The 18548-nt window shown below is 36.0% G+C and overlaps 1 protein-coding gene across 5 annotated transcripts in view; it reads left to right on the forward strand.

Annotated features, from left to right (window-relative positions):
• Window positions 1-18548, forward strand: part of LOC135206076 (gamma-aminobutyric acid receptor subunit alpha-6-like) — a 469276-nt gene that overhangs the window by 431346 nt on the left and 19382 nt on the right. The gene's annotated exons all lie outside the window — the stretch shown is intronic.

Consider the following 18548-nt stretch of genomic DNA (forward strand, 5'->3'; position numbering starts at 1 on the left):
AAAACTGAAAATGGCGGTATAATGTTGAATTTGATAATAGAGGGTTAATATTAAATTTGCAACTAGGGGGTTAATGATAAATCAGAAAATAGCGGGTTAATGTTGAATCTGAAAAAAGCGGGTTAATGTTAAATTTGAAAATAGAGGTTTAATGATAAATATGAAAATAGCGAGTTAAAGTTACATATAAAAATAGCGGGTTAATGTTAAATTTGAAAATAGAGGGTTATGTTAAATTTGAAAATAGAGGGTTAATGTTAAATTGTAAAATATTGAGTTGATGTTAAATTTAGAAATAATTTTATAATATTCAATTTGAAAATGTCTTTTAATGTTAAATTTGAAAATATTGGGTCAGTGTTCAATTTGAAAATGGCGAGTTAATTTTGAATTTTAAAATATCGGGTTTTTGTTAATTTTGAAAATATTTGGTTAAAGTTGAATTTGAAAATATTGGGTTAATGTTAAATGTAAAAATATTTGGCTAATGTTTAATATGAAAATATTTTGTCGATGTTGAAATTTGAAAATATTTTGTCGATGTTAAATTTGAAAATATTGGGTTAATGTTAAATTTTTTGGGTCATGTCAGTGCAGGGTGGAAGGGGTTGTGGGTGGGGGGGGGGGGGGGGGGGTGGGGGGGGGGGGGGGCGGAAGGAAAGAAGCCTAATGATTGCCAGCGAGGCCTAATACTTCTGGTTGTAGAGCCACCAAGTCATTTTGTAGTGTGAAGCTTATTCGGCTTCATGATACCTCTTCTTTATTTTCTCTCTCTCCAAGACGGGCATAGTTGCCGAAATAAGTCACGGTGTGCGTTTGTTCGTGTGTGGTAGTGTGTGTCAATTATATATATTTAAATTTACATTAAGAAAAATGAATGAAAAAGTAAGCGCGTAGTGAATTATATATATTAGAAAAATGCACATTCAGAAAAATGAATGAAAAAGTAAGCGTAAATTGTATTGCCCGACTTTTTCGTCGTGGGTCATATTTATGCCATTGGCTATGAGTGCAGTGTATCTTATGTGTGTTTATATATATAATATATATATGTGTGTGTGTGTGTGTGTGTGGTGTGTGTGTGTGTGTGTGTGGGTGTGGGTGTAGGGTGTGGAGGGCCTAGGTGTTAAAGTTGGATATGAATGGAGAAAACTTTTACACGGTATTACTGAAAGGCAAACTTAAGGGGTTTCTATTTCGGCTATATCAAGGAATCTACGGTATACTAGACTGTGAAGCTCAGTGTTTGAATGCGCCTGCGCGTACGAGAGAGAGAGAGAGAGAGAGAGAGAGAGAGAGAGAGAGAGAGACGAGATACGAGAAAGGACGAGAGAGAGAGAGAGAGAGAGAGAATGTCAAAGATAGAGGAGAGAAGAGAGAGAGAGAAAAAATGTGTAGGCGTCTCTCTCATCACTCCCTCCCCTTCCCACACATAAAAGAGAGAGAGAGAGAGGAGAGAGAGAGAATAATGACTGAAATAGACAAGGGAAGAGAGAGAGAGAGAGAATGTGTAAGCGTCTCTCTCATCACCCTCTACCCCACATGAAAAAGGAGAGAGAGAGAGAGAGAGAGAGAGAGAGAGAGAGAGAGAGAGAGAGAGAAATGACCTGGCTGTCCACCGGCAGCGGAAGTGTCTAACCTGTATTCAAACCATAAATAAGTCAGCGTTTCCGCTGCTACAAAGGTCAGGTGTCAGCTGGTGTCAGCTGGAGTTTCATGATAGGTCAGCGCAGGGCACTTTGCCGCAGCTGTCGCCGCGCTGTTGCGCGCATGCGCCTTGACCTCGACGAAAAATGTTCATTCTCAGTCCGTCGACTGAGCTTTTGTAAAGAAAATTTACTTCCTCTCTCTCTCTCTCTCTCTCTCTGGCTCTTCCTGCGATCTCTGCGAAATATAGATGGGATTAACGCATATGGGAGATGGGATGGGATGGTGGTGGTGGTTTGGTTTGGAAGGGGGGGGAGGGGGGGAATAACGCTACTCCCATACAGCTTGACAGCAGTCACTGCTAAGGTCGCTTTTGTATCGTTGAAGTCATACATCGACTTCATATTGTTTATTTATGCAAAGGTTCCTTCCTACCTTGGCATATACTATATTCTGTAGTCGCCGTCACACTTACTATAAAAACATAGAAGATCAAACCGCAGATTTACATATGCTAAAATGAAATTAATCTAAATTCCTCTCAAAAATGAAATGGCGCTTCTGGTCATTGGTCAATTTTCAATTAGCTCAGAAATAATTCAGTTCAGTCTCGGTATTAAAATGCAGAGTAACCGGCATGATTGATAGTTAAAATAGTTAAACCTGACGGGCTGAAAGTGTGCTGGACTCTTTGGTGAGTTGCAAAGCTTCATTTCCTCGTCTTTCATAGCAGCTTTGACCGAAGACATCCTCAGTGTTTACCCTAAGGTACTGAACGAAAGTCAAAGCAACGAGCGGACATGCTGAAATCGCGCGAAAAGTAGAAAGATATTTCGATGTACTTTTTTTTTTTTAAAGGAACACTTGGAAATACAACGCAGCGAATCCAATTAAACATGTTGTTTCTCACTGCCTATCGAATGCATTTAATAGTAGTCTTTCGTTTCCTATCGAGTGCATTTAATGACAGACGAAATTTTGTCATCATAGTCTGACATATGCAGAGCTGATTATTCATTCCATTATTTATTATTAATTAGTGATTCCTATCCTCACAAGGTTACTATACGCCATGCATCATCTCTAGTAGCGCCTCAGCGGCGTGGTTGATATGGTATTAGCGTCCCACCTCGGTGGTCGCGGGTTCGATTCTCGGCCATTCCATTGAGGAGTGAGAGATGTGTATTTCTGGTGATAGAAGTTCACTCTCGACGTGGTTCGGAAGTCACGTAAAGCCGTTGGTCCCGTTGCTGAATAACCACTGGTTCCATGCAACGTAAAAACACCATACAAACAAACAAACAAACATCATCTTTTGTGTTTGATGTCTGAATATACTAATCGTATGTTGTTATTCATTTGTTATCTCTTTATTATATTCTCCCTCTTTGCTTTTTTTTATCTATTTGCTGAGGCGTACTTGCTAACTAATAATAATAATAATCATCATCATCATCATCATCATTATTATTATATTATTATATTATATTATTCATTATTATTATTATTATTATTATTATTATTATTAGACGCTATTGCCTTGAGTTTTAATACATGGACGTTTGGTTAGCAGGATCCCACGATGCAGAATGCCCATATGCAAGCCAAAGGATCCTTATAAAACTCAAAAAATTAAAAAGTAAATGTTTCCAGTTATGTGGATTACACATGAAAGATTATGCTTGGTATCGAAAGTAATACTAATCTGAAAAATGTTTCGGTTGTAAGTCAGAAGGTGCCGATCATGAAACAGCTTAATTAGCAAGAATCAAAAGTGCCCTTCATCTCTTATTAGTATTACTTCATTCGATTACAAATTGCATCTCAGTACACTGTAATGTTTTGTGTATCATACATGAGTGTGTAGCATTGAGACTTAGTCTCTTTCCCTTTGCTCCTTCTGACCCCACGTATTATTTACAAGTCTTGCAGCATCGAGTGAGAGAGCCGTGTATACTGTTCAGGGAAAACACGCACACACACACACACGCACAGTTTTCATCATTTTTTCCATGGCTGCATGATATTTTCCAAAGTAGAAAATGCTTGATAGACTTTTAAAACTTATTAAAGTTAAATATAACATGCTTATATTTAAGTTATATTTAACTTATTAATGTTATATTTAACTTATTAAAGTTATATTTAACTTATTAAAGGTTAAATATAACTTTTATGTAAGTTGTTCAGAACGAATATAAATAGCCAGAAATGGCTTCTGCTTTGCTGACACAGTTCTCTGCTGAGAAAGGCAAAAGCTGCAAGAAAGCAGGTACTACTGTCTGCAGAAGCTGAGAGAGAGAGGTCTTGGCACTTTCTCCAGACGTTGAAGAACCTGTGCAAAATGTAGCCAGCACCGATCACTTAGCCCATTTCTCGCTTGTAAGCTGAGGCGATCTTCCGTTCAGAGTATTGTGAACACCTACAATGTCCGGGTCAGGCTGGAAACGAGGGAAGCGGATTGGCCCAAAAGTGATCAAAGATTCAAACTTAAAGCGGAACCCGGACGGTTGGTTGAGTGGCTTATAACACCCACGCTACAGGATGTTAGTTCCGGCCCGGCTTGCCTCGCTGGAACTTCCGATTGCGTAGTGGGTCTTCGTCCAGGTTTTTTTTATTTGTTCGTTTAATTTTTCTTGATCTTAATTGTTTGGTCCAGCGAATGACTGTAGTGTCTTGATCATTTGAAGGAATATTACCTCCTATCCCCCTCTTTTTAAGAATTGGTCTTCTGCTACCCCTACCATAAGAAATTCTAGAATTTAGCTTCAGTCTCCTACAAACGTATTTTTTTCCATTTCTTCGTCTTCTTAAGTTATACTCAGCATTTACTGTTTACCTTTTGGCATCCATAAAACCGCACTTTTGAACTGGGAAAGTTGCAGTTCCTCACCCCTTGTTAAAAGTTAAAAGCCTTCACAAAGCCACAGAATTATTTAAAATAAAACGAGGGGCATGCCCGAATGCCTAGCACCCTGTCGCAGAAGGGAATGTGGATCTTAACGTGAGAGGAACTAGAGGCTATTTCTCTGTAGCAAGGGTTGTTTATAGGCCTACCGGATTACCTGTGTCACCTGACATAGGATTCCTTTAGCTTCAGGATATTATTTAATTTATTACTACAAGTTTCAGGGAGGTGAATATGGATATTTATTATTTATAGTTACAAGATATCCCTCAAAATGAGGTACTACACTACTCAAAAAATGGGACTTTATGAGGTAGTAATCTTCTAAGTAACTTTGTTTTTGGAGAAGGTAATGTCAAACAAATGAATAGATAAGGGAAGTAAAAAAAAAAGAGTTAAGATTATTTGTAAAACAAGTTAGCGAAAAGGATTCATGATTGTGATAATTCATTTCAACTAATTCTATTCCATTTTCACAAAGTCGAAATAGGTTGCAAATGCGAAGGTCAAGCAGTCTAACAACCTTTTAAAATCCCCAACACCTTCAGATGATGTAGTGAAATATGCAGGTATCGTGTTCAGTTTTTCTCTTTTTTTTACCTCCATACAGGTGCCTGCAGAAATCAGTCAGCAATAATGGTTATTGGTATTCTTATACATATACATACAGACTTACATACGTGCACCCATACATACAAACACACACAACACTCACATATATATAACATATACATATATATATATATATATATATATATATATATATATATATATATATAATTTAAAATATAAATCTGATATGATTGGGAAAGTGAAATTCTCTCTCTCTCTCTCTCTCTCTCTCTCTCTCTCTCTCTCTCTCTCTCTCTCTCTCAGACACACCCACACAAGAGCTATCTTGAGAAACAAATTCCTCAAGGATTCGAACAGTCTTTTTCAAAACTGCATTTCACAAACTTCAAGTTTTAAAATAAATCCCGGATACAGACGGAGGCCATTCAAGTTCATGATCATTTCTTGCTCATCTTATTTTCGGTACCTATTGTGTGCAACCTTTTCTTGCCGATAGTTAGTCGAAATAGGATGTTTCGATATATTTACATATATATGTGTATGTATGTACTATATCTACGTATATATATATATATATATATATATAATATATATATTACACATAAATATGTGTATGTATGTATATCTACACACACACACACACACACACTCACACACACACACACATATATATATATATATATATATATATATATATAATATATATATATATACTATATAGGATACTTAAGTCAAATTAAGTTTACTAATTGTGTGTATCAATTCAGGGACACTCCCCTTAGTTGGATTATGGGCCGTTAGATTAGTACAAGTAATTCCATACCTCGCGAGTAAATACATGAAGCTATTCCAAGAAAAATATTTAATGGCAGATTTCATCTCTACAACTGCATGAGACACACAGATCTCCTGATTCTGTACCAAGGCGTTGCTACTACGTTCCGTGTCTGCGGAAGAACCCGCACCATCCTGTCATTTGTGGCGAAGTCAGAAATCAGAATATTTTCGCAGAGGAAAATATTATGACCGCCTAATTTACTCCCTGGAGGGCTTCCCTTTCAATGACTCTGACGGGCAGAGCGTCAGCACTTTTAGGGCCAGTCATTTCCATTTTATTTGTGTCCCGTCACCTCTCTGTCCGGACGGATAATTTGAATGAAATGAAGCTGATATTTTTTTTCTCTCTCTCTCTCTTTGAGGATGTCTTAAGGACCTGTTTGTTATTGTGCTAATTTCTGGTTGGTCAAGCGTTTAATATAGTCAGTTATCCATTTACAATCTACGTCATTGTATCATCAGTTTTTGGACTACTGGAAATGCATGAAAGGACGGTGCCTTTGAAATCAAGTTCTTGACAAAATTCCAATAAGAATCAGAATAAAAATTCTAGAAAAATGTAAGATTTTCCCGGGAATCTTATTTCTATCGTTATCATATTAATGTGATGCAATTCTGAGAATACTGGAAAAAAAATAGTTTTTTTATGATTATTATTTTCAATTTTCTGGCCGCCTGTAGTTGCCAAAAGAATCCTGGAATTGGCAGATGTCACTTTATGGATCCTAGATCTCTCTGGATTTCGAGTCTCTCTCTCTCTCTCTCTCTCTCTCTCTCTCTCTCTCTCTCTCTCTCTCTGGCGTCAAATCCTGTCTGGTTAAACCTCTCGTTTTACGATTCACCCTCCATTCCAGCCCAGATGCATTGACCCGTCTGTTCCAGGCGTTAAAAGAATTTACCGACATTCCCATTCCCCTGTACAGCAACCGCAGGGCATGTAGGAATTTGAGTAAGAGTGAATGACTCTCTCCTCTCGCTCTCTCTCTCTCTCTCTCTCTATCTAGAATGAGATTTTTTCGTTTATGTCCAGTTTTCTTTCATTATTTTCGTTTTGTATATATGTTTAGAAAGTTTAAATTCCCTGCTGCGTTCCTATCTGTATTTCTAGCTACGGAAGTGTAATCAGGGAACGGTGAGGATAAACAGAGAAATCTTAGATATGAGGAGGGAGAGAGAGAGAGAGAGAGAGAGAGAGAGAGAGAGAGGAGGTGGAGGGCGGTGGTTTTGGTCATTGTAGTTTTCATCTTGCCTGGACTTTCGTTTGTATGCGTTTTCAAATTGAATAGAAGGAAATTATAGAATACTGAGAAATTACTATTTAATTCTATTTGAGGAGGACGTCTCCTAAATTCGGTTACACTGTCTTTAAATTTCCAAAATAAATTATTTTTTTTTTATTACCAGATGTCCATTTGCATTAAGAAACAGAGACTTCCTGCCAAAACTTATTCATGAATAGTCAGTTGCTGGAGTTGATCATTAATCAAGCGCTGCTTGCAATAATGATATGCTTTGCTGCCTGTTGTGCTTTGTGAAACAGAACCCAGGGAGTGGTTCCCTTTTAAGCAATGTTTCCGACAGAACGCTCCCATGAGTTCGACGCCCTATAAAACACGTTTCCCACGGTCGTATTTTGCATTCAGGCGTTGCGTAAGAATCCATAAATATCAGGCTGAACCTTGACTTCATCACCATTTGTAGTAGAAGTTCACTCCCGACGTGGTTCGGAAGTCACGTAAAGCCATCACCATTTGTGGTTCGGAAGTCACGTAAAGCCGTTGGTCCCGTTGCTGAATTACCACTGGTTCCAAGCAACGTAAAAACACCATACAAAGAAACAAACCAACTGTAGTACGAGCAGTGAAACGAAGTAAATATAAATCTACTATGATGAATAAAAGCCCTCTGATGAGAAAAGAAATATATTAATGCTTCTGAGAATTATTTAAAGTTGGTTTATGGAAACCAAATAATGTTTCCTAATAGTGTTTATACTGTTTCTTGTGAGCTGTTTGCCTCATCATTCGTTGTAACAGTTCACCATCTTTCTTATCCATCATCGTCTGCGGCTTCTATCTCCGGCTTCCTTCGGCAATATTTCTTTTTCTTTCTCCATCATCATTCACCATTCCCTCATCAAGGAAGCTCTCCTCCTCCTCCTCCTCCTCCTCCTCCTCCTCTCGCTTAAGTACTCATAACCATTACGTCACCTTTAGTTTGCACGAACACAAAAGGTTACCTTTGCCTCTCCACGTCGTCGTTTCAAGGGACAGCAGTGGCGGTGTTCGTGTGTGCTTGTAGGTGCTTTAATTCTTTTATTTTTTTTTTATTTCTGTTTGTATTTTTCCTCGCTTGCCTGAAATACTCTGTTCCGTATGCGTGGTGTATTTTCACTGAAAAATGTGTGAATTACTAGCTTGTTTAGCGGTTACTCGATTGATAGGAAAATATTAAATTAAATTTGATCAAATCAAGATGCGCTCTTCAAATATACAGAAAAATTATATGCGTCTAACCAAATTGATTTATATTTTCTCCGTAAATATAAGGAAACTTTCTACGATTTGCTAATATCAAACTAGAAATGATCTTTGAAAATAATCGTAAACATGATATTTATCGATTTAGGTATATACATATTATCTGGATTAGTTTTTAACTGATATTCAATTAGCTGGGTCCTTCTTATGCTTGAAGTTTGCTCTGATGTAATTCAGTTACACAAACAAATCAACATCAACATTCGAAGCGGGTTAGTCGTAGCTTTGAATAAAAGGGCGAAATGGTATATGCTTTAATGCAAGTAAAGGTTCTTTGAAATACCAAAATAGGGGAGCCGTAAGTGGCAACACTGAACGGGATAATTATGCCTCCTCTTCACCACCATCATCGTCATTTAGTACTTTGGTTGTTCTTCTCTCTTCTATCCTTCTTCCTTTTTTTATCTGATTTTGAGTAAGACTAAACATAGTACGCCCCTTTGATTGGGGTATGGATTTTGGGGATGGGGGACTAAAGGTTGATTCATTGATTATGGCCACTAAGACTGGCGTCACATTATGAAAAGTTGTGAAAAAATAGTGACTAAAACTTCGCGATTAACTATGACATTGGCTTTTTTTAGATTATTGCAGTGCATGAAACAATCATTCATTATTTTGAGAAGCATTTGCCGTTCGAGCAGTTATAAGAATTATGGTTAACTAAAATAACTATTCAGAATATTCAGATAGAGCGCGTTACTTCATAAAAAAGGCCAGAATATTCAGACAGAGCGAGTTACTTCACAAAAAAGGTAAAAAAAAAATCATTTAAATTCACTCAGGTTTGAATTTTTCAAAGAAATCTCGTTCACGATAAAACTGATTGTTGTCACCTTTTATAATCTGACTGGATGTGATTGACTGAAAGTTGTTTTCCAGGTCATAAATAGCCTCAGAGCATTAGTATATATTGTTCTTTGACCTGAAAAATTGATAAAAAGAAACAATGAGTATTTTATGTATAATTCACCTAAAGGTACGCGTTTCATATTTATATTTTTTCTAAGTATTATTTCATTTTACCCGAAACCGTCGTTATGAATATAGGATTATGCCATTACAGAGAAACTAGGCCGTTGCTTTCCCTGTTGGGTCAGTCCTTCAAAGAAACTGGTACAGTGCCTACTCAGTTTAAGTTCTTCAGAGAAACTTGGACTACTTTAACCTTGGATCACACTGTAGGCATTCCTTAAGGTTCTTTGCAGCCTGCCTTTGGCCCCTAGCTGCAGCCACTGTCTTTCCTTTTACTGTCCCTTCTTTCATATTCTCTTTTTTCATCTAACTGCGAGGTTTTCTTCCTTTAACACCTTTCAAACCTTTTACTGTCAGTTTCCATTTCAGCGCTGAATTTGGCCTTTGGCCAAAATTCTATAATAACTCAGCTTTGGATCAATCTTTCATAGAAAGTGGAATGATCAGTCCCTCATGCAACCTGGAGACGTCTGGTTAACAGTTCAGAGAAAGTGGAACTACGTTAACCCTGATTAATAAGTCTTTCCATTAAGTGAGTGACATGAATTGTTTTTCTTATTGGTATGGTAATTATTCGTTTCAACATTCATTCTTCTTCCAAAGGCGTCATTGTATTAATTGGAACTTCCTGCATAGATTTACGATCAGTTATCTGAAAGGAATTTAGCTAATGGTCGTGAAAAGTTTTTAGACAGTTCTTTTATCATCCAGCGTACGTTCATTCATATCATAAGCTTAAATGTTCTTCTGTTCTTTATAACAAGCATCGCTCCTTGGTTCACTTAGGTGTACCAAACGATTCAGGTGTTAGATAATTCAAAGTGAAAGTTGGGTATATACCGCTTTGTTACTTTTATTTTCAGTTTTTGACAGTTCCAATGGACTTCTTCGAACATTCTGAGTTACAGTCCAGCGGATCCCACTCTTACTTATTTCGGGACATTGACGGTTCCACCTCCAAGTTATTCCGGAACAGGGAAGATAATGTAGTGAGAGACACAGGAACCGAACGATTGAAAGTTCAACCAGTTTTTCCGCTGTTCGTCTGTATGACACGGTACGCACTGACCGTCGGCCTACCGTAGAGAGCGAGAGACTGGGATACTGCCTATGCCCCTCCGCCCTGATATATCCCTACCCTACAACCACCCCTCTATCCCAACCCCCACCCCCCACCCCCATCCCGCCTCCCCCCCCCCGTACCCCTTCCAGCATTACTAATGCATTGCGTCAAAAGCCTTCACTGCGTTGCCTGTGAATTATTCATACCCAAAGCGGCTTGGGGTCCCGTAGCACAGAAAGGTATGATTTTTACGAAAAGAAGAGATAGGGGGAGGAGGAGGGAGAGAGAGAGGTTTTCCGTCAGCTGTTTATAAGGAAATTAACGTTGTGCACATTTCAACGCATTTAAAAGCATTTTTTACCCTGATCAATTTTCATGGCAAAATTGATTGAAATGCAGTGCGTTGTGAAATGCACTTCCGAATGCGGGAATATTTTTTTTTTTTACCAACATTTGAAATTGCAACCGTTATATCGTCTCTTGTACTCGGATTCAAAAATGCTATTTTCGTAGCAATTACCATTAGCTTCTTATGCACGGTTCCCCAATAACGTAATATATATATATTATATATGTTTGCATGTGCACTTATATGTTAAAGAAATTAAATAAATTCCTGTAATAAAGATTGTAAGCAGTCTTAATGCTAAATATAATTCCAATACCATGATAATGATTTGGGGCAGCTAGTTACGAACATGATTGCAAAATTCCCCTTTAGTTAACATATATGAAAATATATAAATTTTGAGGTAAAGCGATTTAGATATTAAAGGATATATATGTATATATATATATATATATATTACTATATATATATATATATATATATATATATATATATATATATATGCACACTTACCTAAGAGGCTAGGCATCAAAAGGGTATAAGACGATGCCCTTCTCCCTCCGTACCCTTTTTTGCACGGTACCCGGAAATAGAGAAGTGTTCGCATATTCCCGGAATATGTTCTGAACAAGAGCAAGAGCTCATGGGATATTTAGAAAGATGAAGGTCATGTTTAATTATATCAAAATATTGCAGCGATTCAATGAATAGATAAATCGGCTTATTGGTTTTATAGCTCAAACACGTTGATAACTGATTCGTGTGAATACTTTGTGTAACTGTAAACTTTTTATGAATTTACGGTTTATCACCTTTAAACATATATCTTTTTAGGATATTTAAAAAAAGAAACTCTCGGTTTTTTCATGAACAGCTGAATAATGTATCACTTACATTGCTTTAGTGGGTCATCAACGACGCCCTGAACGCTATGCAAATCAAGGCCTCTTGCAACTATCTCACTTGTGCTTTAACTTCCACAAATCTCCACCACTTGTCTCCAGGCTCTTATCTCATAGCCCCCCCCCCCCTCCCTCCCACCCCCCCCCCCAATAAAATAGTTAACCATTCATGTATTAGACAAGCGGATCTTCGTAGCAATAATATACCTATTCATAAATCATAGAAGCACACAAGTGACATCCGTAAAACATTACGGAATTGATTCTGGGTACGAAACGTCCAGTCGCCGAAATTGGTGATTTGGACAGTAGGAAAAAAAATGATCTCCGCAAACGGCCTTAACCATTGCCAGTTAATTTCGTTCCGCATACGGTCCCAGTTTCGAAGTGACTTGGAATCAGAAAACGCGATTGTTTAATCATGAGAGTCGCTGCCAAAGGCTTTGGCTGCTCCAGATTCGCCCCGATTCGGTAATTTTACTTATGCATTCGAAATGTCTTTTTTTTTTTTTTTTTTTTTTTTTTGTTTTTTTTTTTTTTTTTTTTTTTCTCGAAAGGGGTGGATTGAGGTCTGCTGCTAGTAATAAATATCATAATCACATCCAAAGATTTGTATGAATAAAAAACAGTGAGTATCGAGTCTCTCTCTCTCTCTCTCTCTCTCTCTCTCTCTCAGTATTACATATCATATTCGCGACGACACAAACTTACTTTGCATGGGTTTAAGCAAAATAGAAGTGATCAAGCATTGATTACCTTCTTCTCTTTTTTTTTCTTCAATTAATGAATATCTTAATCACAAGCAGGTGGATTCGTTTTGTACGAATTAAAGTGTAAAAGACTAATTTTGAGTATCGAGCTCTAATCGTTTTATCTCCTTTTTGTCGGCAAATAATCAGCACCTTAATCACAGCAACGTATATTCGTTTTGGGTGAATCAAAACAAAAGATTGTAAGTTGTGAGTATCCAGTCATTTCATCTCTTGAACTCCTTTTGTTTAGGAATAATGTCTCAATCATAACACTTAAAAAAAAGAATAAGCTGTAAGTATCGCTCATCAGTCATTTTGTGCCCCGAATTTATATCGGTCTGCAAATAATATCATCTTGGTACGAATTTAGGCCAGAAAAATCATTATATATAAATAAATTAATAAAGATAAGTTGGGGGTAATGAAAAATAAATAAATAAATAAATAAATAAAGATACGCTTGGAGTATAAGTACCAAATGTTTTATCTCTTGCCTCCACAATTAAGTCAACCATCAGCAGATGTAAATATAATATGAATAAAGAATGACTAGCTGGACTTCATTTTCATGGTTTGTGCATTGAATATTTACTTGAGCGAATCCTGTACAAATGCACAGAGCTGCTAAACATAAAAGAACGTCCATTACAAAAAGAAAAAAAGGAATTTTCGCTTGCACCTACCTGCTAATTGCTTGCAAGAGATTAACTGACTGATTAATAGACCGAAAGTCAGAGTAATTCACAGTGTGGGGGAGAGTTTGATGGGAGCACGAATTATTCAGTGCATATTCGAAAAAAAAAAAATTATCCGAGCAGTGAAATACATGAATATACGAACGTGGCAGAAGAAGGAAAAATTTATGGGAACAGATTGGGAGAGGAAGAGAATGAAAGAGAAATTAAAAAGAAAAAAGATAGGAATAGGTAGGGAGAAGAAAAGAATGAAAAAGATTGAAAAACTAATTTCTGGAGCTCGTAAAGGTTTTTTTTTTTTTTTCTATGCAAGAGTTCGTAACATATAAATTGTGTTGTATTAAGATGACAGTTAGAATCCTTTTTACTGAATCATTATTACCTAATAAGAGAGGTCCCAAGGGATGACTTATTAGCAGTAATTCCGATTTTGATGAATTTTGCAACAATTAGTACGCCTCGTTAAATAAATATAACACCTGTTAGAAAGTATTCATTGCAAATCAAAATTGGATCCAAACTGTCAATATTGATTGCCAATCTTGTGCAAAAATATGTATAATTATTACAAATCTTGTGTAAATTATTGAAATTTGTAATCCTACGATCACGAACATTCGCAGCTTCAAGCGGATGCAAGATGCCAAAAACCACGACAAAAACATTCCTAGACTAAAGGAAAATAAATTTCTACAAATATAATAAAAAAAAAAATCTCGTTGACATAAAAGAAAGATTTTTGTCTTTTTCTTTTTTTTTTTTTTTTATTAAAAAAAAAAGGGAAAAATCATCGGACATATATTTTTTCTACTGTTTTTAATTATAAAGAGATAATCATCGAATATATATATTTTTTGGCTGTGTATTTTTTTTTTACCAACAAGTTTCTTCGGGATTACACGTGAAGAATGATTAGTACTCTGTTTCTAAGGCTAAAGAATTGCGTCCTAGTTGAAAAATGAATATTACATTTTTCTTAAAGACTCGCTCTTTATTTCATTGCTGTTAATGAGCGAGAATAATCTTTTATTCGTTCAGAATAATGCCTTGCACGTGGATGTTATTTAAGCGTAAGTAATTATCAGCGCGTTTTAAAATGTAAAACTTAATCCAGACTTACGCGCGTAAATGAAATTAATCCTCTAACTCTTTAAAACTGGGATTCAATTCTCATTTCCATGTAAATCAGGATAACACTTGAGATAACTACGTGTATTTTACGTTTAAAATTCCAGTTCAATTCCGGTTTTCTCGTAAGCAGAAACAATCACTTTAGTTTATATAATATATATATATATATATTATATATATATATATATATATATATACATATATATATATATATATATATATATATATATATATAGTGCAGAAGGATTTACGCTAGCTTTAACATTGTACGAGCTTATTTCCATTACGAAATAGTATAATTATATCCATTACTTTGGCATTTGTTTAATATTCAGGTTAACTGTCGTAAACCTTGTTGAGTTGTTTTTATATTACAAAATGTTTAAACTGTGATAGTAATTTTCCATGCTGCTTTTTCTGTTTATTATCATTTATCTTTACTCTTTTGAAGGGGGGATTTGGGTTGGGTTTGGGGGTGAGGTTGACTTTAGTAACCTTTAAAACTTGTTTAGTGACTGTTGTTTCGAGTTACTGGAGACACCCTGTTAGAGAAAATCCTAAATTTTATATATATATATATATATATATATATATATATATATATATATATATATATATATATATATATATATATATATATATATATATATATATATATATATATTATGGGTACGTAGGATTAGGTCGCTAACCTCACGTCCTTTTCTTTGGTCCCACCCGAGGCTGGGTACTGAGGGTTTGATTAGAAATGCGCGAACCGCGGATCTAGGAGACGTGAACGGAGCACTATACCATCCAGCTACGGATGAGAGAGAGAGAGAGAGAGAGAGAGAGAGAGAGAAAGAATATCCCTCGTACTTATGTCCTTTAAATCGTGACGCGGAACGACTAGAGGATGAAGTAAAACACTCACCATCTATTTTAACTGACCACTCTATCCTCCACCCATTTTCCCGTTTTTATCATATTGTGCTTTCTCCTTTATTTTCCACGTACTCTCGCCATCCCCTTTACTCTCTCTCTCTCTCTCTCTCTCTCTCTCTCTCTCTCTCTCTCTCTCTCCGTGTCTTACTCCTCATAATTGCCCCCTCTTATTCATTATATCTCTCTTATATTAGATTTAGCAGTTACTGCATTTATTATCATAAACTTCCGTAATTTTACCGGTTTTTTTATATGCTTCATGCGCTATCGTCCCCCTAATGAAATTCCTCTTGTCTTCCATTAACGCATGCCATTTCCTAATTTCTGTTTATACATCTTCCTATTTCATCCAGTGTTATTTTTTATTCTCTTTTCTAGCACTTGCTTTCTCCTCCTTCATCATTAATAACTGCCATTGCCTTGATCTATTTCAAGATCATTTACTTTTGTAGAGCACTTTTATCTTCGTTGTTCGTGGAATGCGTTAAATGCTATCTTCATATTCATAAAAACAAAATATTTTCGAATTTTAAACATATCTCCTCCTATGTTAAGCTGTTGCCTTTTCCTTTTTTGCTCAATTTCGACCTTCGTTTTTTAATGACTCGAAAAATGAAACTACTCTTACGAAGAAGAGCGAGAGGTATTACTTAATATGCATTACTGGAAAGAGCAGTTAATGTCCAAGTAATGCATTATTAATGGACGGCATTACCGTACTCTCTCTCCTATTATTATTAATTTGCTTTGTGATATATTCCCGGTTCAAGTTTCAATCAGTATTCGACGAGAAAATTTAGTGATCAATGAATAAATGTGATGAAATATTCAAGGAAGGTGATAATGATCTTTCCCTTAGTAATGTCGGCTAATAATATTTTGTCCCCTCGCTCTTAGCGACTAATGAGCTTTGTCTCTGTCAATCCAAACACCATTTTTGTTGTAGTTGTAGATTAAACTAGTTTTGCAGTGGCACGGGCTCTTGCTTTTATAATATCCTCAAGTTATAATCGTTGTCTTGTCGCAAAAGAGTTAATATGAGTTGGAGAGGAAATTCAAGTTTTCGGTTCCTTCACCAGTGGGGGCTTCGCGGGTTCAATATCCGAGCGAGGCGTAGCGATTTTGAGCGCTCTGGTATATGCCAATGTTTCTCTCTTAGCTGAAGCAGTGAATTGGGTACTAGGAAGTCAGTCGACTGCAGAGGTGAAAAAAGGAAGACGGTAGGATCCTGAGATTATATATGTAGATATATATATATATATATATATATATATATATATATATATATATATCTATATATATATATATATATGTGTGTGTGTGTGTGTGTGTGTGTATGTGTGTCTGTGTGTGTGTCTGTGTGAATGTATTTCGGTATGTATGTGTCTGCGAGATTGTGCATGTACATGTATTTTAGGATTGATTGAAAGCTGTGACATGGAGAGAGAGAGAGAGAGAGAGATTCAACACAATTCTTCCATTTTGCTTTGATTTCCATCTTCTCTAAATAAGAAGCAATAGGTCGAACGCCATCTTTTTAAACAATTCTTCCCTGCAGCTATTCTCCACCTTTTCAAATCTCTCGATAAACTGTGGCGAAAATTTTACTCGTAACTACTTTATACCTTTATCTAAGAAAGCACTTTGACAAAACCCTTTTTAATTTCTTAAGAATACATTACACCTTTTTTTTTTCTTAACAACAGATTTTATCCAGTCTTTTGGGTTGATTAATATTCTTATGTCATTCTCTTTCCCCCCTCACCCATCGCATAATAAAGGAGGTAGGGTAATCAGTCTCAAAAATCCCTTTAGAAAAAAAATATGATGCTTAGAGAGATGCAGCTTCTCAATGCCTTCCAAGTTACATCCCCCTTTTTAAATCTACTACGCACACACACACCAGGTAGATATAGAATGCGACAGTAACTACCTACCTACGATACGTTCGTGAAATGATTTCCCTTCGCCTTCCCTTCCCCCTCTCCCTCACCCCTTGCTCTCCCCTACCCTCCCCATAAAACAGGACACCATATGCTGTACATACATAAAGTTAAACTCTTTCACTTTTCCTTAATTCAGTCACTGGCAGAAAAGTGTAAAGGTTGCTGACATTCAAATAATGTTGGTCTTTGTTTTACATAATGTTTATCTGTTCTTTCTTTGTCTAATCTTTTGCTTTCGGAAGCCTTAATTTGCTTTAAATGACTCGTTCTCTTTTGTGTTCGTTTTCCCTCTGTGCTGCAGCTTGACCTTTTCATTTGTTTTAATGTGATGTTATCTGAGAATAATAATCGGTTTATACTACGTGCTGTCTGCATAAAGAGTTAAAAATAAATCTTCATTTCTCCAGCGGAAGAAATATCTCGGATAGCATGATGTACCGCTGTTGGCGTTTGATACAAGAACGCGCAAATTTTACTGTGATATATTTTCGTTTTATTTATTTATTTTTTTATTCTAATATCTTCACAAAGCTACACGACGCAAAGACAGTGGATGATAGCGCAGCTTTCAACCTTTTTCCTTAGCCTACCAGTTACCAGTGCATATAAGCATCCCATTTGAATGTCCGACGAATACCTTTACTTCACCAAGGGATTTTTTGATAAGCGATACTCGGAACTAAATTCCCCCATGGATGCTGAACTGAAATTTTATTTAACTTTTTGGTTTTAGCTCCCCCGTAGCTTTATCTTAAATCGATTAGCCGATGGTGCAGCAGAGATCCTATCCTCACTCTGTAGTGACAACCTTCACTTTTGCTTTTCTTTTCTAAAGGCTCTTTTCTCTTAACCTGTCGCAGAGGTCCACTTCCGCCTCTTCGTGGGTGGCCAACATAACACCCTCCTGACAGTCCTTTCATCAGTATAATATGGAAAACTTAAGGTTCCTTGTCCTCTCCGTTTTTCCTGGTGTTCATACATTTAATACAATAATACAATTTATTAACTTAATACATATTAATACAAATTATTAATTTAATACATATTGATACAATTCATTAATGTAATACATATTAATACAATTTATTAATTTAATACATATTCATAAAATTTATTAATTTAATACATTTAATACAATTTATTGATTTAATACATTTAATACATTTATTAATTTAAGATACATTCAATACATTTATTAATTTAATACATTTAATACATTTAATACATTAAAACAATTTATCAATTTATCAAGTTATTAATTTAATACATTTAATAACAATTAATTTAGTGCATTTAATACATTTAA

This window comes from Macrobrachium nipponense, chromosome 29 (genome assembly GCF_015104395.2).
Source record: "Macrobrachium nipponense isolate FS-2020 chromosome 29, ASM1510439v2, whole genome shotgun sequence".
Lineage (NCBI taxonomy): Eukaryota > Metazoa > Arthropoda > Malacostraca > Decapoda > Palaemonidae > Macrobrachium > Macrobrachium nipponense.